The sequence below is a fragment of the Oreochromis aureus genome, linkage group 13, assembly GCF_013358895.1.
Source record: "Oreochromis aureus strain Israel breed Guangdong linkage group 13, ZZ_aureus, whole genome shotgun sequence".
In the NCBI taxonomy this organism is placed as follows: Eukaryota; Metazoa; Chordata; class Actinopteri; order Cichliformes; family Cichlidae; genus Oreochromis; species Oreochromis aureus.
In genome coordinates this window covers 25,047,453-25,069,575 of record NC_052954.1, presented here as the reverse complement: position 1 = coordinate 25,069,575, position 22,123 = coordinate 25,047,453, and positions in this window count along the sequence as shown.

Here is a 22,123-nt window from a genome sequence, read left to right as displayed (position 1 = left end):
TGATGGTTTTAATTATAGCTTTGCCTATATGCGGCAGTACAGGCCATGCAGTGTATTTGTAGTGAATGTGGCTTCAAGTCCCCCTACCGCCCCCAATCATCTACACCAAAGTCCTGTTTTGAAAATTACATAATTCTCCTTATTAATGAGCACGAATTGTACTCGACAATTAGAGATGGGTGGAAAATGTTAAGTTGGGTGTAGAGAGAAATGCTTCCAATTACACGGCGACACGGGGCCTTGTACCTTCCCAGCCTCCACCGCTGGTAATTAAATCCACAAGCTTCTTAACGAGGCAGCCATGAAATAAGAGTTGAAGGGTTAATGCGACTATCATTTCTCCCCGCAGAACGACTCCATGAGGCGCACACGCACACTCACATTAGCATAAATATCTTTTTTTTTTTTAAACTCTAACTTTTGCATTTGTGTGGAAAATAAAGTGCATTATCATCACCTGTTTAAAATGGCAAATCACTGAAATGACAACCATTTTTTCAGTACTAAAAGTAAAGTATACAGTATCGGTAAACGCTTATCACGCAGTGTTTTTATTCTCTCTGTTACCTCTAAATGGTGAGCTTTCCCGATGATTTAATTGTTGCTGGTATTATTTGCCAGGTTTTCCCTTCTCTTCCGTTTAAGTAGCTGCAATATGCTAGCCTTAACTCTGACAATTGCTGAGCAAAATTATGCCACCGAGGAACAATACAAGGCAGGGAGTCTGTTGAGTTGATTAGGGAGCTGCTGCTGCCCCTCTGTGTCTGGCTGCGGAGAGAATAGACAGTCGCTGCAAGGCCACCCTTTTAATTTCGACGTGTGGTTAAAAATAAAAACACACTGACAAAGAGGTTGTGGGCATAAATGCGAACGGACAAAAAATGAGTTTGTAACATGAGACCCAGTCACCAAGCACAGTCATTACGTTGCCTTTGTACTGTATAGGCCCCTGGCTAACGTGTAGGTATAACTACCACATGTAAAGCTGCACAAGTCTGTTACTCTGTTACGCACGATAATTGGGGCTGCTTCTGTTCTTTACCAGTGAATGTCAGGGCATAATTTAGACTTGTAGGCTTTGGCATTTGTGCAGAAACCCGCTTTTTCTTATATTATTATTTTATTTCGCAGCCCGATGACATCTGAGCGAACACGGTCTTGGCTATTTGATAATTTTGTTAACTTTTCACCTTCGTTCAATATCCTGTCATGCTGCTGAAGGCTGTGCTTGCCTTGTGCCATTATCAGCAGCCGCCCGTGACTTATTGTAATGGTTCCCTTCAATCACGGGAGGATGTATTTGAATTCATAATAGCGGCGGGATCTGCGTCTAATCTTTCAGCTTGAGCGGGGGGCGCGCACAGAGTCGCAGTGTGCGGTCACCCGCACTAATGGAGGTAGCGTCTCACTGTGAGAAGGCACCGACAACAGCGCTGCCGAGATGCGCGCAAGAGTGTATAAAAAGATCAATCTCAGCGCGTCATTTGTTTAAAAAAAAATCATTTTTCTATCTTTAAAGTTAAATCAGTTGGATAATAGGTTGTGATTACAACTGATTTAGGGGATTTTCAAGTAAATGATCGTCATTTATAAACTAGTAAAGCGTTTTAATGTCACATTTTGAGAGGGAAACTGGTAAAATCATTTGAAAGGGACACTAGATGTTTAAAAAATGCGATTTAGTAATATATTTTCCCACAAGCCCTATTATGGATATGCACGATGCATTTTCCCTTTAAGCACCATGAGCTAATTTTTCTAACATTTTTTATTTACATTTACTTACACATTTTCACTCCATCGTATAGGGTGTGTGCTGGCACCTAAAGATAGTTGCATAATCCGCTGACACAATGACTTTCTCATTATTATGTTTGGCCCCTAATCCTCAGCTTGAGGAGAGGTCATATCAGCCAAATTCTCCGGTCGCGGCCTTTTACGCTGTGCCTCCAATTATTGATACCTTATTCCAATAGGCGATGGGTTTCATTTGTATTTCATTCAGCGTAGAATGACCTGAAAATGTGTCAAAGAGCTGACATTGTTGAAAACCAACGATGTGGGGAAACCTCATCACAGCACCGGCCTCACAGCCTCTCTCGTCCAATAATTAAAACTGTTAAAATATCAATGTCCCGCGAGAAATGAGCACACTTCGCCTCAAAAGTGGGCCACAGACATAAAAGATATATGAGGCTGTTCACGCTGTTATAATTCAGTGAAAGAAATGGAGTCTGTTCATGGTAATGTAATTTAAGGTATTGGTGCTTTCTAATTTCTGTGGTCCTGAATATATCCCCGGTATTCGACCTGCATTGAAAATGACCTTCTTTGGCACAGTCGCACTCCCTTTTTGTTATTTTGCAGCACTCAATTCACTGTAATCTAAAGTGCAAGTAGGAAAATGTTACATTACACATAACCTGCTATGGTTTAATATCGGCGTGTTTTATTAAGAAAGACCCGTGGTAAAGTATCCCTATCTCACCACACACACACAGACACACACAGGCACGCACACCTCTTATTACACTGTATGGATTCATTACCTTTGTTTGTTTAGTCGACCTGTAAACAGTGAGGGCTGATCTGGTATCTGTAGCTTGCAGCTTTGCCCAGGCCAGACACAAACACATTCCTTTTAATGAGGCTACGGAATTGCCTGCACAGTCCTCCACTCCAGATCATTAATATTGTATTGTTCATATCATGAACTCCTAGGTTACACCGAGCATGCATTTTTCATTGCGATAATCCTTAATTATTTTTATGCACCCTTAATCTTTCATATAGTTTCAGTGTTTTGCTTAAATATTTAATGGCATGATGATGCGGCTTGTCTTTCAGTACTCGGCTTTCTCAGACGAGAAGGGAGATGGAGAAGAGGTGGTGCAGGGAAGGGAGAGAGAGGGAGAGAGAGATGAGAAAATGGATTTTAACGCCTCTCCCAATATAAGCCTCCTCGGCACTGTCTGGTTGAGTGACTAGGCCTCCAGTGGAGACGCTGTTTTAATTCACATCAACACTGACCTCATTCAAAATAATCCTCTCTGCCTTAATCGCTTTTTATTCTGGAGCTGAAACTCATTTGTACATATTTAACTGCAGGAGAAAATAGATGACACACAAAAAGGGGGGAAAACTTTAAATAACGTACATGTTAATTTTGTAATTCTTACAAATGATACTATTATTATTATTATTATTATTACTATAATAATAATTGTTGTTGTTGTTGTTGTCATTCTTATTATTTGTGTTTCCATGTAAAAGCCAGCCTATTTGACTGCAACCGCTAATTTATTTAATATCACTGTATTAATGATGAAAACTGGAAATTCCAAGACAGTTCATTCAAAATATTCAAATGTGTTTTCCTCTTTCGTTCGAGCCTCTGCTCTACACAAACACTGAAATGTATTGCATAAGATAAAACTGTAATTCACATACATGAAAGGGATGCAACAGCATAATCAGATTTCTTAAATATTTTAGCTCAATCACCTGCATAAAGTATATATAGTTGAATTATTTGAAATGAAAGTAATTTGTCTGGGTCAAAGGTCAACCTGCAAACCAGATCATTGGTTTATAGGCTGCTTACAGTTGTGGTGAGTGAGGTATCAATGTTCCCTTGGCTTAAAACTCCTACAGCTGAGTGGCAGATGGGCAGAGTTGTTGCTGGTTCAAAGGTCCAGACTTGAATGTGTTTATCTCCACACCTTGCATGGGGGAAGTGTATTTTAATTCAAGCATCAAGCTCAGGAATCCATTAATCCCATCTACTGATATGATAGGAATCAAGATGAGAATGTGCACCAACACCATTAGCGGTAATGTTACTGTAATAATACCTATAGTTTTGTTGTTGTCTCTATTTACTATTATATGTATACATATATATATATATATATATATATATATATATATATATATATATATATATATATATATATATATATATATATATATATATATATATATATATATATATATAAAAATAAGTAATTCCTTTTATTCTTTTATTAGCTAAATTTGTTGTACTAAAACCAGCTGTTAAGGTGACATTCAATGCTATTTCCCTTATCTCGCCATTTTATTTAAATATAATTTAAATATAATGTAATATAAAATATAATCTTTATTTTTTTTAAATAGTAACAAAAACAACAAAATAAAGAAAAAGGAAGGAAAAAAGAGGGCTGCTATGTTTTTGTGCAAAGTGAAACGTAAGTCTGCGTCTGTGGTCAGTGAATGCACATTTCCTCTCCTCTCCCTCTTCACCTCTGTCCCCTCCTCCACCTCTGCAGTTCTTTCCCCTCCACACCTGTCTTATTGTACTGAGGAGACACTCTTATCCCTTCTTCCTGATTCACTTATGCGCTGCTTTCATTCCACTTAACTCTCATGGTGATATTTGAGACCACCCAGGTTCTAACTGTATTGGCCTCTGGGTCGTGTTTGGCTTAAGATCTCCACTACAAAATTAAATTACAGTGTGACTGTTGGTATGTAAGTAATCCACCACTATTACATAATGTTGCAGATTGACATGTTTTGCTGTCCTTCAAACAGTCAAGGATTTTATGCTGAATGAATTTCGCATTTTGAAATGTAAAGTGATGTTTGCATGTGGTAATGTAAAATAGCGAGGCAGTTGAACGCATCAATCCTATTTGTTGCTTTTAAAACTTGTTACAGTTTTACAAGGGTTATTCAAACCTCCACAATCCTTAGTTAGGATAGTCTTCTATTAATAAAGTCTACATACACCCTAACAAGGATGTGAGAGCATCAGCAAGAAGGACAACCATTCATCCAAGGACCCAGGACCCCTGATCTCCATGTAGCATGCCCTGCCATGAAAGGCTCTTCTTGGGTCCCCACTGAGCATTTTAGTAGGCCTAGATGAGCTGTGCGTATAGTGTATAGTGTGAAGGCCGGAGTATAAGAGGAAGCTGGGTTCATCATCTTGGAGAAAGAATGTATAATAAAATGCACTCATAGGAAGCAAGAAGAGGTGGAGCAGAAAAGCACAAGGATGGGAGGAAGAAAAGGAGGAGGAGAGTGTCTTCACTGCTAATTAGCCAACTAGCACGGGCCATTCCTTGAAGAATACCATGATGGTGAGGGCTAAGACACTCACTACACACACTCTGAAGACCCGAGTTGTGTTGTGTGGGGGGTATAGCATCTTCTGAGTGTTAGGTAATTGGAGCGTTGTACCTCTAGAGAAAACTACTGATTTCATAGGAAGTGCTAACAGGACCTTTGTGTGCCATGTTTCCCTTTTCCAGGGAGCCAGAGGGGCCAGACACAGAGAGAGCTATGGGTCTATAGTGGGAACAGACCCAGCCATACCTGAGTAGAGCCAGCCACAGCGGTAATGAACCTCTTCACATGGCCGTTCACCCAAAAGAAAAAGAGGTGGATAAAGAAAGGAGGAATGAGAAAGAGGAGGGGTGCAGCCTAATTTTGCAGCTACAGAATAGCAGGTGGGACAAAAGGTCTAGCTTGAGGAGCAGAGGTGGGGGTAGGGGCTGGGGGGGCTTTATTAGTGGTATTCTCCTGCCCCATTTACACCATCTCTCTCCTCGGCAATGGAGCACTTATCACAAGTGTACCCATCCAGCTCACCAATAGAAACAAGCAAACGCTATCCGTCAATGTTTACCATTAAGGATCTGTCATTTGCAGATCCACCATATGTGGCAGATTAATGGGACACAGGCCTCTCTCTCCCTCTCTCTCTAGTGTACACCTAACGCACCGTGTGGCCAAACTCAATGTTATTCTGAGAAGAAGAGAATGAAAACAAGCCATGGAGAATGAAAACAAGTGAAGAGAAAGAGGAGGAAAAATGATGGGGTCAGCTCGAGGGTAACACAAGCAGATTTTGGTGAGATTTAGATCAATGTTGAATTCAGATTTTTACTTCAGCTGTTAAGATGAAAACTGCAGGAACTGAAATTTTACAAATACAGTACTGTACAAAAGGCTTGAGACGCCCCTCATTTCTTTAGATGTTTTGCCAGGAAAATGGGACATATGTGAGGTGACTCATCAAACCATGTGCAAATATACATGGAAATACAGAACATAAGGTAAAAACAGAGCGTATTCATTTCTAACGATGCGGTTGAAAATCAATGTCCACCCCACTTTGACAGGTCAAACTCTCTTAGGAGTAGTTCTCCAGACTTCTAGAGACATTCCAGAGTTTGCCACTGTATGTTTTCTATCCAGGTATGCTTTTACAGAATTGGCAGCGTGTTTTAGATCATTGTCAAACTGAAAATCGAAACCATTGCCTATCAGACACTTTCCAGATGCTATTGCATGTGGGATGTGGTATTTTTCATAGATCCAAAGACATGGGAACAAATTACGCATTTTTGCAACAAGCTGCTTGTAAGAAATTCTAATGATACAATTTAAACTTAGTTCTTTGCTAAGTTGTCTGTTATGTTTTGACACAACACATTCCTTTGAGTTAGATGTGTTTTTTATGCTTGAACAATTCATTGGTCAGCGTTAAGTGTCTTAACAAAAATTCCTCTGAAAACAGTAATGTTCAAGGACTCGACTGAAAATGAGCGTAAAGCTGCCAATGCCCAAAGAAAACTGTTTTAATGCCTTCAGAAAGCCTGGAGAACTACTGCTACTACTTTAAAATTTGCAAGAAATCCTTGCTCTTTGGGAGCAAAATATAAAAACATTGAGGGGTGCTCAAGACTTTTGCGCAGAACTTTACTTAGCGGTGAGTGCTATGCTAGTGTGCGCTAAATGCAACATTAGCTTTAACTAACAACTTTCAAGACCTAGCTACCCAGCTAGCTAATAGTTCTTGCCTTGCTAAACATACATTATAAAAGTAACATAAACCTCAGTTTGTTAATCATACTGCTGTAGCTTAACATGCGTGTACTCATGACTGTGAACTGAATGCACTCAAACTCACAGATCCAAATGATGACCGCAGACTTATTTCCAGAATGTAAGGGATCTAAAGGTTACTGTCGACAATTTTGTGGAGAGATAAGGATCATAAGTTCTTACAAATGAGACACAGCGAATGACATGCAAGTAAATTTAAATTGCCTTAAAATATGCTTGAGTTTTTTATTTTTAAATGCACTATACTGTAATGACTGATGCCTCATTCCAGCTCTCTGGCCTTACACCATACCACGGTACCCTACTATGGTTCAGCCTCACACAGCAACTGCATCTGATCATTAGTGTCCACAATTCGCGGGCATCCCACGCCTCTTAACTAACTCCTTCTTGCTATAATCACCAATAATTTCTTAATACACTGAATAAATGTCACAGAAATCACAAGTTTTTATTTAATCACAAGATTTCAAAAATGACCATTTCCTTCATAAATAGAAGACAAATGGATGAGGACTGCTTTTTGGGTTTTAATGCAATAAATAAGACAGTTAAATTGTTCAGGATAACTGAGGTAAGGATCAGCTATCTAATTTGTTATCTATTTTCATGTAGGCAGGAAACTTCACAACACTTCATGTGTTCACCACCGATGACATCAGGATGAGGAGCAGGATGGAATCACTGCAGTGTTGTATCACTCAATTCATTCTTTTGATTTTGTTTTGTGGTCATCTCACCACACTGGTTTCATAATATAGTATTTCAAACTTTTTGTGATACAGCCTAGAATAAGCACCTTGTGTTTGCTTGAGAACCATTAGGGAAGACCTGCCAATCTTGCATCATTTGCAGGAGATACCTAACTGCCCAGAAGTATGCAGAAGTATGCAGTCATTGTTGCTGTTCCATGTGGGGATGAAGGACTTATCTGTGCTGCTGAAAAGCTGTTCAAGGTTTGCACCTTTGTGTGGATTGTCTAATTGCAGGCTGTCCTCTGGTTCCTGGAGCAGATTTATAAGGTGTACATTTCTGGACTCAAAGTTGTAGTAGAGGCTGGAACAGATCTTGCAGGTAATTTTCCAGCTCTTAATGACTTCACTGCTCTATTTGTAGCTCACTTGCATTTGTCGCCTAACAACTGTCAGTGACAGAGGAGCATTAGATGTGCAAAAAAAGTCATGGACCGGCCGATGGCGGTTGTCCAGTGCAACAGTATTGGTGTCAAAATTCTATCTAGTTGAATTTCTTCACACATATTCAAATTTTTACACATGTTGGATTGCTGGAAAGAAAAGAACATAAATGAACCTGCAAGGAAGGAACATAGAGCTTATTTAAATCCCAGACACATCATTACATGGGTCAATCTAATGCCAACTATTTTCAGTAATGTTTGTTGATAACCTAACATGATAAAATTTAATTAAGGGGGGGGAAGATTTACATATTTTGATGATAATAAAATGTTAGATGCGTATTTTAAATTATAAAATGTAGTAAAAAATATGTATGTTAAAAATATTGGAAGAATTTTATTTTTTTTATTTTAAATATATGACTGTTTTCATGTGATTTCATATGACATTTTTAACACAGTAATGTATCAGTATGTCATTATAAGGAGCACACATACTGTGTCAGCTTTTACACAATCGCTGTGTTTGAATATCTAGCAGAAAAGTTGTGCTAATACTGTCGACATAGTAGCTGTTTTAAAAATAACCTGAAATGTGTAGGTGTTATATTGACACACTGATGTGCCAAAAACTGACACAACTTTTACTGAAATGAACACATTTTTTTAGGAGTGTAAATGAAAAATTTGGAAATTAAGTAAAGCAAAAACCTTTTTCTTTTTTATTCAAAATACACGTTATTTAAAACCACAGATCAAACCGTTGATGCCTTGTATTGACATTCTTCCTAATTATATAATTATTATTTCCCATCTGTGATGGAGGCCAGGCTATTTTTTTCTTTCTTTTTTAAAAAGAATATGGCCTTCATTAAGTTAGTCTGTTGCAAAAATACATTTTTATCCTACCAATGATTTTATGGTAGGAAATTTACTGTCAAAATGTGATTCAAATGTGTTCTTAAATTATGTGTTTCAAGGTGCTCAATTTACATATAAAGATCATTGCTTTGGTATGAGACCGTAATCTTTCACTGACCTTAACAAAATGCTGTAAGTGCCAATATCAGGCTGCTATTACATGTGCATGAGTATATATTGAAAATGTAATCTGAATGGAAACATTGCAATATTCCAATCCATTTCTTATGTAGCCCAGGTGGCATTACCTTATTTTGTTTTTGCAAACTAGTATTGTATAAAGTTAGGTAGGAAGCCAGCCATTGTAGCTTGAAGCCAGTGAAGCAGTCAGTCTCCAAAAGAGGAATAGGCATTAGGCAAAAGAGACAGCAACTATTTTCTTAATCCCAAAGTGGTCTTTGGTTTAAAATACCCAAACAGACATAACTGCTTCACCTTTTCAGTTAATTGTCTTATGATTTAGGTTAAAATGTTAAAGTAAGTCACGCTCTGTAACAAACATACCACAGAAAAAAAACACACACACAAAACAAACAAACAATACATATAAATTAAAACAATTCTGAGAAGATTCTCATTTAGTCAAAATGAAAAGCCTGAGTGGGAAGAAAATTACACGAAAGAGTAATTTTTCCATTGTTCACATTGTCTCAAATTAAGAAAAAGTACAGAAATTGAAATGAATGAAAGGAACTACCCTAAAACAAACACATTTATTAAGTTGTATTACTTTGTGTTCACCAGTTCTGCCTCAAAATAGAAATTTAAAAAGAAGACTTGAAAACAGGAAGGAAAATGTGTAATACATTTTTTCAGTCTTAAGAAACCCAACAGCTTCATTTTGCCAGACTATAGAATTTTTAACATGTTCATATTGTTCAGATTTTTGTAATTTTGGAGACATTTAAGTCGTTCTAAGCAACTTCCTTAATGTCACCTTTTTATGCACTCTAACCCCTTCAGCCCTGCACACACTCATGCACACACACACTGTAGTTAAAGCGAAGCAGTCAAGCTGTCCCTGAGACACTGACTTCTTTTCTCCAGACTACACACTGGACATCATTGTCATCACACTGGACTGAATGGTGACCTACTGCCAAAGAAGAGGAAGGGGAAGAGAGGGGAGACAGAGCGAGGGTGACACTCTGGTGGTCCTGACTCCCCATTTCTTTCTCCAGCTCTTTCTCCTTCTCTGTTGGACAAACATCTCCACACTGTGGTCCATCTGTCTGTGTGGCTCTCTTCACCCTCGAGGCTATTTTTGCCCATTCAGCAGGGTCTTATAAGTAAGTGCGTGAACAAGGAGGGTGGAGGTGGGGGACGGAAGGAGGGGAGGGCAGACAAATAATTTGGGTTCTCCCCTTTTTGTTGTGCTCTTCCTCTGAGCAACACAAAACAACACAAAAGAGAAAGTTCTGTTCCTTTTCCTGACCCCCTTCCTCTCACTTGTAACCCCTCAGAAACACACATACTCACACATTTACAGAAAAGGTCTTTTAACCATGACTTAGTAAACCCATGTTACCCATGGCTGAGAAACCACAAGGTCTGAATGTGTCTGAGGGACAAAAACCTCCCCTCAAATTAGCCTACACGGAAAAAAAAAGAAGGATAGAAACAGATAGAGACTAAGACAAAAGGAATGCTGTGTTAAAAAAGGGGGGAAAGATGGTGAGTCAGGGGAGTTATAGGAGTAGGACAGGAGTGGCTAATGTGCTCCAAAAGTCCACTTATTTCCAAAAGGTAGGTAGAGAGAAACAAGGAGAAATATACTAGGGAGGAAAGAGGGAGGTAATAAAGAGGAGAGGCCAGATTTCCTAGAAGTTATCCCTCATTTCCGTTGTGCTTTTGTGCCCCAGTGGCCTCCCTTGGAGGGGCTCTGATGGCTATTGTTGGTTTTAGACTGGCAGTGAGGAAAGGAGATGAGAAAAAAATTGGGTTCGAAATTAGGGCGTACTTGACTGAAACCCACCTTTTAAAAAAGGTAAAATTTATATTGATAATGAAGCGCTGGGTGTGCTTCATGTTTAGTTCACATTGTGATTATCTGACAAAATAATTAAATCTTTTTTCATGAAATTACTCAAAATAGTGGAACAGCTTAGGGGGTAGTGAACAGATGTGTTCATTTCAATACGGCGGGGTGAAGGCGCACAAATGTTTCTTGGGAGATACTTTACCATTTCATTGTGTAAGACAGACATAACATTATATCTGTACAATTATTTGGCAGGTGTGAAATGTTACAAATTCATCATTTTTTACCTGCCATTTTCGACTGTAATTCCATAAGAAAATAGCCAAAAAATGTCAAATAATGGCAAGCTTTAAAGTAAATTGAAGCAATAAAAAAGCTAAAGATGTCCTTGCACCACTTGATGTGATTAAATCAGTATGAAAGAAGCCTATCATCTATATTTCATACCATTTGAAGTCCAAAGCCAGTCAGTGCACTTCCAACAACTCCATTTACAGGTGTGAGGAAAGTGCAGTTTTCGAGAACAGGAGGGCATCTGCATCTTATTGTTCTACTGTATATATCATGTACAGTAGGGTGCTATGGAAAGAGCAGGATAAACTATACCGAAATGTCATAGCAATCAAATGACTGTCAAATGTGTAATTTGACAGCTGACTGGGTTGCTAGATGGTCCGATACACACTGTAGTGGATGGAAAGGCAGGATGTCATAGGGAGAAATACTGGGTAAATGCAGGTTCAGAGAGAAACAGCTCCGAAGAAGAACAGGGGCCACATGTAGATCGATCTGTGAAATTTGCAATCAAGTAAATAAAACAGACTGAAAAAAACAACACAGATTGTACACTTTCCTATAGGCTGCAAGACAGACAAAAGGCCAAACAGTGGTACAGTGCAGATGGAGAGACAGGTTTGTGTCACAGAGAGCTGATGGACAGGTTTGACTGACAGGCAGACAGACAGGTCTGTGGCAGCCCAGTCAGTCCCATTATGGCGCAGGGGTGTTCCCTCTACAGTGGAAGCTGTCACTCCTCTATCGCTCAAATGACAAGCCACTCTTGCCGGGGACGCGCTGCAACGGGCTGAGAAAGCATGTCATCTTTTTCTTTTCTTCCCCCTCTCGGCGATGTCTCGCTCGATAAAGGAGCAGCCAGAAGAACAATAGGAACGACGGACTAGAAAAGGACAGAGAAAGACAGAGAGATGGGGGAGAGGGCGAGCGGGAGAGAGCGAGATGGGGCGTTTTGACATCTGAATTACATTTCTATCGCCTCAGACATGAGAGAAGAATGGAGGAAAAAAGAAAGATGGGAGGAGGGTGGGAGGTGGGACGGCAAACCATCACTTAGATGTTTATTTTAACTTCACTGTATTTGGCTGGCATCTAAAAAACTCAAACCTCGGTGCATGTGACATGAGCTCTTTGAATAAGGCTGCAGGGAAAGAGCTCACAGAAAAGTGATATTCGTGTTATTTGACAAGTGTAACAAATGTAGGGGGAATTTGTGTTGGAAGCTGTTTTTCAAGAATCACTAACTTCTGGAGTTTCTCACATTGCGGTCTGCAAATACCACACATGAGGCCTGACAAAGGGACACTGCAATCTGACAAAGATGACAGCAGACTCTAAAGACTGCCGCTCAAAGACGACTGAGAAGAGATAACTGACACCACCTGCATGTACAGCAAGATTTTTCCTTTTATGAGTGCCACTTAGGAGGCCACTTTTTGTATCACAAAAATGTTTCTTCTTCATATCAAGTACTACATTAATGTCAGCTGTGGTTCATGCGGTGCAAGAGAACAACAAAAGCCAAGGGGGTAAAGAATAAGCCTTCATCTATTCACTAATTTGGAAGATTTTTCCCCCCCCCTTTCTCCGTCTTATTATCCCATTACAAGCTTTTCCCTCATACTTTTAACTTGTCACCCATGTATACTTGTGTGCGGAGGAAAGAGTGTTGTTGTGCATATGTAAATGTGTGTGTGTGTGTGTGTGTGTGTGTGACACCCAGCCCTCTATAACCTCATTAGAATCTTTCAGGTCCCGCTGTGCGCCCATCCACACACACTCACACTGCTTTGATTTCTCAAAGTCTAAAGATGTCAATCACCTGCCTCCCCAAGTCAGAGCAGGGGAATTCATACACACAGGCACACATGAATGCCCGTGCACACCCCTGAGCATGCATATACACATGCATAAACTATCCATCAACGTCCTCCTCCCACTCCCCTCCATCTCTATCTTGCTCTCCCTCGTCACTCCCCCTCAGCCATTCCACTATTTGAGAGTAATTTCATGTGCCAGCGTGGTGCATAATACACTTTTAATGGACAACTAATTCTCTGCCATTACTTCGTCAACATGATTACGGGATCTGCCGCTCGCAATCCTGAGGAGTTGGGCCCAGGCTTTTTAAATATACACAAGACATTAATGTGTCTCTATTCAGCTTTACATCAGGGGATGTCAGCCATTTACATAATGCTGCCATTGAGGTCTGTGACAGCCTCTCTCTCTCTCACTGCCTCGTTTACTCTCTCTCTTGCCCTAGCTCTATTTTCCGACATGATTTCTTTCCACAAAGGGCCTCAGAGCACTGCCTTTTCCCTTCTGCCGCTCTCTCTCTCTACGATTCTATGAATGCTTGCACTTTCCGCCAATGTCATGGAATAGAGGGTAGAGAGATGGAGTGAGAATGAGAGCAAGAGAGATAGAGAGAGTGAGAGAGAGGGGAGTAGGGATTAGGAGAGGTAGGTTTTTCTAAAGGGCTGTGAATGGGGAAAGTTGCCTTTCCATCACCTGTACAAAGACAGGATATCAGAGGATAAAAAGGGATGAGTGTATAATTTGACCACTTAAACGGCTAGTTCATTAGGCCTGTCAGGATAGCACTTCTCTGCCTGTCAGGAGGCATGGCAGATATGCAAATCTGTTCTCTGTAGAAGACATTCTGCTTTTGGTTTCTGTTTTTTAGGGATAATACACAGCACAAACGGCTATGCAATAACACAAGTAAACCCAACTAAATCCGAATTTTTGCGAAGTTATGGTTTGTTTTGTGGCTTTTTAAAAGATGACAATCAAGGTTGTGTATACATTATCCATCCATCCATCCATCGGCCTTTTGAGCCAGCCAAATATACATGTATATAGGTTACTGTTCTATCCAATCTATACTATACAAATCTATTCATTACAAAAAACCTTTTATTTTTTTTATTTTGCAAAATTCTACTAAAGGTTATTAATAATACATTGCATTTGCACACATTAACAATGGCCCGATGACATAGGAAACATATTCTCTTTGCTGGCAGGAAGTTCAGGGAGTGTTTGAAGTTGGACAGTGAACATAATAAAAACCTTCATCCGGTTTAGGAAGATTTGGGTACCTTTTGGCCTCGGTACACAACCTTGCGTGCAGTGTTTGTACAGTGGGGTTTCCAGCTAAATCAAAGCCACCAAGGTTGTTATTGTCTCCGTGGGGACATTTCCTATTGAGCTGTGTTTGATGTATGAGAGCAGGCCACTATTGGCCACTGGGGCCAAATATAGGAAGTTGTCTTTTATGTTGTCAGACGCCATTTTGTCAGGTCACGGCTGGTTTATGAGTCTCTCAGGAGCAATGGGACTTTAACAGACGTTTATTACTGTATGGCGTCCGCAGATCTAAACTGAGGGCAGCAAGTGTTTGACTAATGCTTTGTAAGTGTTCAAGAAGAATGCATGCTGTTCTCGATAGATTTAATAGATTTATGATGATTAATTTCTTTATGTATATAATCAATCAATTCAATCTTTTATCTTTGTTTAATTTTAACAAAAGATGTGGTATTGTGAAGCTGAATAAACTAAAAACTAGACAACAATTAAAAAATACATTACTTGTAAATGCATATAGGTTACGAAGCTTTGCATTAAAAAAAAAAAAAAACTAAGTTACATGCCATTATTAACCGAAGTATCATATAACTTGTTTTCCGGCGTGTACAATGCATACTTGACATGAACAAGCAAGCTCTTTGACCAAAAGTGATAAAACCGTATGAGAATGTTGGAGGTAGCGATGTAGTCTGAGCCGTAATTGCCTCTAATGGAAAGACATATAATAGCAAGAGAGTAGGAAGGCCATATACCAGCTGAAGAGTGAGAGTACTCTTCTTTAGAAAATGGATGAAAAAGCCTTAGCAAAAGACTGTGTGCGTGTGTTTGTGTGTACTGTTGAGCTTGCTGCATTGTCTACTATAAGGTGGGTTACGTGCGTGTCCAGATGTCCAAAGATTTGTGTGTTTGTGTGTATGTGTGCGCGCGTGCACGTGTGGTATTAAGCCTGATCTGGTCTGTAATTTGTCACTACTGCCACCATTAAAAGGCTGTTCTGCACTCACTATGGAACCATGCACACACTTGTAGTAGGACAAAAAAGGAGAAAACATAAGGACAAAGGACAAAGAAGGCTATACCTGCAGCTCTGTAGGGCTACACTTCACTCTGATTTGAATTAAGTGAAAACATCCTGATATTTACCAGATAAGACTCGCAGTGGTCACTCTAGTCATTGTTTTTGTTAGCACGCTAAATGCACATATATTAAAATATTGGTTTGTACAATTTGTTCTTTTGTAGTTTTTGGACTTTCCATGATAATACAACTCATCCTCATCTTGAGGGGAATTCATCCAGTAGTGTCAAGACGTGTAGTTTTTTTGTTTTTTAAACCTAAGAATATTCAACCCTTTTTGGCTACTAGATTAAAAAGTCAGGTGATAATGGAACTGTGAGCAACCATCATTTATTCAGTTCTGATCAGGACCGACATCCTGATTGAGGCTGGCTAAGGTGACGATAACAGCCCCTTTATCTCTGCTCTGTATACATCTCGAGTTCAGTAAACAGGTTAAATAAATTAGTGGTTGAGATCCACCTCAAAGTGTGAAAATTGAAGGCGAATCTTCGGGCCCTCAACTATAAAGGTAAAGCTTCTGAAGAACGAGACCTTTGCTTGAAAAAGTGACAATTACAGCACTTTTCAGCGGCACCCGCGTGAAATACTAATTGGTGAAATTCTGATATAAAAATTCCTCCTCTCAAAATGAATTTTACAGTGTGATTGCTCATATAATATTGTTTTGACTTCCAAAGCTCAGCATCGGCATCTCAGGTTTTAGATAGTGACAGGTAAAAACACATGCTATATATGATAACAGACATTTCAATGAATAGCTGAACAGTGCCATTAGAGAGGTGAGGGGTGTAAAGCTATGCAAATCACAGAGCAATAGAAAGATGATATTGCTATTACCAGCTGTTGACACATGAGATTGCATTTACATTTTCATCCAATGGAAACCTAAACACAGACTGTTGTTTGTGAGAGTTAGCCACAAGTCGTGAATACCAAAACAGTAATCAGTGTGTAGAATAACTTTGGGAAATTGCATTGTAAAACATGAAAACTCCAACATCTTACTCTTTCTCATCACTTTTTGTTTCTCCTTTCATTCCTTCTCAGGCCTTTTGCTTCTGACGCTCATCCTTCACTTCCTCCCGCTTTTTACCCAACCCACTCTCACTCTCTGGAGCTTGAATAGGTTGTCGGCAAGAGACTTCTCTGTGTTTGTGTTTCGTGTTGTCAATGGCAATGGCGTTATCAATTAGTGCAGCAGTGGGAGCCCAATTAACAGCATCAAACAGCTAATTAATAGAGCAGTGTGAGTTAGCAGCACACAACAGAAAGCTGCATGACTCTAAGCTAGCGAAGCCATGTTATAACATGAGTACGCTGCAGGGGACGCAGGGCTATACAGTAACACTCGTGTGCACAGACACACTTTCTACACATGTGGTCACAGATGTTTCAAAACAGTTACTATATATACCTATAAAAATACGAGTAAAGAGGTGGATAAACATGGCCATTTACTCAACACCCAGCAAACACAAAACAGTAATAGATTGCTGATGTTTATGCATAAATACTTAGTGACATGGAAACCTACCAATTAATATCACTAAGTTATTAGGGACAGAAGTATGTTAAACAGTATAAAAAGCATAATATTAAACTGCATAGCTACAGATAATGTTACTTTGAGGCTCATTTAACTGAAATCAGCTTCTTAGTGATATGTTGTCTGAACAATCAGTATTACACAGACAATTAGGGACACAGGATGGAAATCAGATTGCAAACACAATCTTTTACTGCAACTTTTTTGAAGTATTACTACATTGTTAGCCATGATTTAAATAGCTGTTCTAGCTAACATAGTACTGGGTTCTCCAGTCACTATTATATATTATACTGTTGTCTGCTGAATCCAGACAACAAGTCGACGATTAAAGAGGGATCGCTCATTGAGTTCATTTTTGTTACTAAAGTAAAAACAAAATGTGAAATAAAAACTGATACATGATCAATTAAATGTCAGTTCAACTCTAAAAAGGTTATCTATCAAGAATAATAATAATGAAGTGACGTAAATCCTGTAGCTCCTCTGATCAACATGTCAGGCACAACAATGAAACGATCTGCTTGCTATTGGCTCATGCCTCCAAAACAGCTCTGACCTGAGTATGGACACATCTGGGGGTGACTCATGAGGCCTGACTCCGGGATGCTGGATGGAGTACCTTTGGGTACTGTAGAAATGTGACCCCCAAAGATAAAAACTGTTGTACATCACAGATGTATCGGGAATTTTAAAGTTTGGTAGTTGGTTCAAAGGTCTGTTCCTCAAACTGTTTCTGGGCAGTTTTTGCAATGTGTCTGCCTTAGTGAGGCCACTGTCCTCAGGGATTTCTCTTCCCATTGAGTAGATGTTATGTTTGGTCTGCAACAGTTTTTAGATGGCATGTGTAAAAGAAACATCCATGTATCTGATTACTATATTGCCAAATAAAGGTTTGGATTAGTGGTGTTTTTAATCGATATATGAAAAGCTTATATCCAGTCCCAGCTGATTCAGAAAACTGAAGTGGTCTACGTCTGCATCATTTCTCCAAAGACATAAGTGGGTAAATGTTGGCACTGTTGTTTCCTATCAAGGCTCACTGGCACAGCAAAGCTGCATGGGAATCAGGCCAGCAACTGCAACAAGTAAAGTGCTCAGTTTTTGTCTCAGCAGCTGGGCACTTGTTTCAATCAGCTGGCACCAAAGGGCACAAACTGCTCTACAGGCAAATGGTAGTATTACATGGCTTAGATCCTGGTGAGACTGGGCTTAATACTAAGGTAACAGCTGCACAGGTAATCATAGATGCAATATGATACACGCGTGTACACAAAGCAAGACAATAAAATGCATAAAAAGAGGAACATAATATATGTATATACACATGCAGGGCAACAGTAAGCTGACTCCTCTGAATTTTGCCAATATTTTGGGGGGTTCCAATATTTTTAGTACATACTTAGCTCAATCCATTGAAGCCAATAACAAAGAGAGAACTTGAGGCTAGTAGTCTCTTGACAGATGACAGTGTGCCAGGGCCACAGGCTAGACTCAAGCTGAAACAGAGGATTCTCCCTCTGCAGGATAAACCCAGGCCATAACAATGACGCTTAGAGTCTAAACTCATTGGCTGGAGAAGTGGCTGCACTTATAGTGTTTCAGGGACAAGAGCACAGACACATACACAAACATACTTTTTTTGCACAAACATTTATAGGCAGGACTGCACTGGAATTTATAAGATAAGAACTTTGACAAGGACCACCTGCCCTACTTTTATTCTATTCTTTATTACCTAAAGAACAAAATTCAGCTTTTGAGAAATGCTCATCCTCTCTCTGTTTCTCTCTCTCACCGACACACACACACACACACACATTCTCTCAATCACTCACAGGAGGTTGTGGTTATGGCTTAGGGAACACTCCAGCTCTATTCAATCAAACAGAGTACTAGGACTGAATCAGCTAAAGGTTAATTGCACCAATGTCCTTGTGCACATATGGACGGGAAATGCGTGTGTGTGTTTGTAAGAGTGTATCTGTTGAAACCCTTACCCAATTGCCGTATTGAAGCAAAATGCCTTTTTGTCGCAGAAGGATTAGTGTAGAAATAATCTATGTACATTTCCCCCTAAGGAGGCAGACAAGAGGGCTACTGGAGTATTTACCTCCCCCAAACAGAATGGCCAGAAAATTGTTTGGAACAGGTGCATGCCACCCTGACTGTGGGAAAAGTGACTGATTAAACTGCAGTTTTGCATTCTGTCAACTGCTTAATCTAATTTTCTGTTTACTGATTAATGGTATGGAAGAGAATCACAATCGTTTTTTTCTTCTCCACATCATCTTTTCCTGAGATCCCCAATCATTACTTCATTGGATTAAAATTGCGCAAATGGGTATGCTTTCATGTGTGCAAGGAAAATTCAAATAAAACTAGTTAAGGAAGCAGCATTTAAACCTATTCAGAGTTAATAGTGATGACTTTTAGAGAATACATGTTTACAATTAGGTTATTTTAAGCTATATTAAGTTTTTCAAAGTAGATTTGTCAGACTGCATGTAGTAACAAAAAAAAGGATGATCTATCTGCATGGGGCAAAAGTGTAACAGCAATTTTGCTGTTATGGCCAGGATATGCCCTCGTACCTGGGGCTTCGAACAATGATTATATCTGTGTGGTTGAATTGGACCTTCGTTTTAAGCTGAATTTTGCAGTGCTGGTTTGTGAGGTGGGGGGCCTAAGAGTCAATGGCAGAGTGCCGGGCTGCGGCCTCATTGACCTTCAAAGCACAGACGAGGGCCCTCTCCATCCCGCCAGCACCACTTGTGGCAGGAAGAGAGGCTCGTTGACTGGCCCCTAATGGCCCCATGGCCCACGGGAACATGGGTCGGCAGGTTAGAACCGTTTCCCTGGCGACCACAGGCACATAGGCCAAAGAGGATAGGTGGGTGGGCAAGAGAGAGGGGGAGAAAAAAATGATGGATAGATGGAAACAACAAGGTAAAGAGGCTGACTGTCAGATGGATGATTTAAAGACAGTATGACAGGAGGATAGGTTGGTGACATTCATATTAAAACTGGGCAAAAAAGTCACTGAAATTAAACTTAATTGCTTAAAAATTCCACAACTTATTTGTTTTTTGAGAACCACAGGCAGGTGAGGAAAGAAAATGCACAATGCAATCCTAAACACAATAACTCAGTTTTGCTATTACTCTCTAGAAGGTAAAGCTATATAAAAGATGGACATAGTATAGCAACACCAGCCAACTTGGTTTGGCAAGTCCAATTTTGAAACATTGATTTTAGCATTTTGGCCACTGCAATCCTACTTTTGGGAGCTGAAAGAGGCCATATTAGTTCTCCAGTGGTGCAGTGGCTACACGTAGTTCTCTCTGGGTACTCCAGCTTCCTGGCTGGGGAGATGAGGAAGAAAAAGTGTTGAGAGCACACCACTATATGCATGTATTGCATGTATGGTTATTTGTGGGTGCTAGTCTATAGCGCTTTAAGTGGTCAGTAACACAAGAAAAGCCAGTTCATTAGGTTAAAAAAAAACACAACTTATAGTTGTCATCAAGGAGAAAATTACATTAAAAGACTGGAAGCATTTTCTTTAAACCAGGCTGTAAACATGTTTATGCTTGCTGTAAAGTTTGGCATTTTACTAAAGGTATTTAGTCAAGGAGCATTTAAATAAACTACACTTTTTTGCTCTTTAAAATACAATATGTGCATTTACAGCTAAGGTATAATCTAGCAGTGACCCAACTTCTCTGCAAGTCAGTTGTGGTCCAGTGTTCAACACAGGAAATTGGCCTTTTGTTTTGTTTTTGCAATACTAATTAAGTGTAAATTATACTATTTTTTATCTAATATACAAAACTATATTGTTGTGTGAAAATAAAACACTTTTTTTTCATATAACTCTTACTTCTCGAATAATACAGCTGGATTCCTCACTGAATAGCCATTAAATGCTAAGATTTACATGCTCACTGACAAAGCTGCTTTTCCACAGACGTACTGCGGCCTCGCTGATTAAATGAGTGATGAAGTCACAGACAGACAATAGCTCAGAAAGAAGCTGCCTTTATGCAAAGAGGCAGGTGTTAATTCAGCATGGCTCCTACGGTGGCTAATGTCGGCCCTCTCCCATTAAAAGTAGGGTAAACACTGCCACAAGAGACTGTCAACATTTATAGGAAGGACTCTCAATCAACACAAACCACTCGTGCCGTCTTATACGTTCGGCAGCCTGTTTTCTTCTTTCCATCTAAGTGTATCCCACTTCCGCCCAGCCTGACCTAATCAGCGATAAGTCGAGTGCTTTCGTCAACAGTGCAGCCCACTCAATTAGCAGTCCATTGCTATAAGCTCATGTGTAAGCATCACTGTACTGTGTGAAATTGAATGTGTGTGTATGCATCGCCAGTCTCTGGACTGACCTCAGCTCCTTCCAGTCAGTCAGATAATAAGTCAGTCAGTGAACTTAGCCTCCTGCATGTCCAGATGGAGAGGTTTAATGGGTATTAAAGATGGAAAGCCTGAACAGGTAACTGAGGATAACAACAAGCCGCCTACCGAGCCAGGCAAACCTTCTAAAGAACAGATGGGAATTGCACTTACACTTAATTTTGCGTGTACACTTGTGTTAAACGCATCGTGAAGCAGCAAAAGTTGTTTTGTTTTTTGTTTAAATGATACACAAAGCACAGAAAACTACACATGCTTATAGACAGTCCTATTCCACTCTGCTCCAGGTGACTACATTAATACCACAGAATTCCACCTCCACATGCTTCTCAGTTCCTTCTCCTGTAATGAAAAACATTATTGTCGTCAAGGCCAGCATCAGGTGTGTGTACAGGGCTGTGAAAGTGTGTTTCTGTGCACTTGTGAGAGGTGGGGAAGCTCCCACTCAGCCACGTCAACTCATACTCGATGGCTTTCTAAATTAAAAAAAAAAAAAAAATGCTCTCAGGGACTTTGCTGCATTCCACTTCATGAGCACAAACAAACGGGCCAAAAAGCCATTCTGGAGGGAGGAGTGGGAGGCTGTGAGGGTGGGTAGGGGCGCAAGCAGAAAAAGACCCTTAAAAAACAGTGAGAGGCAAAGAGGAGAGAGTGAGGATAGGAAGCAGGAAGGCAAGCAGACAAAGCTGAAAAACCAAAGTGACTCCACTACCGATAATGAGTGGATCATTTAAAAAGCCC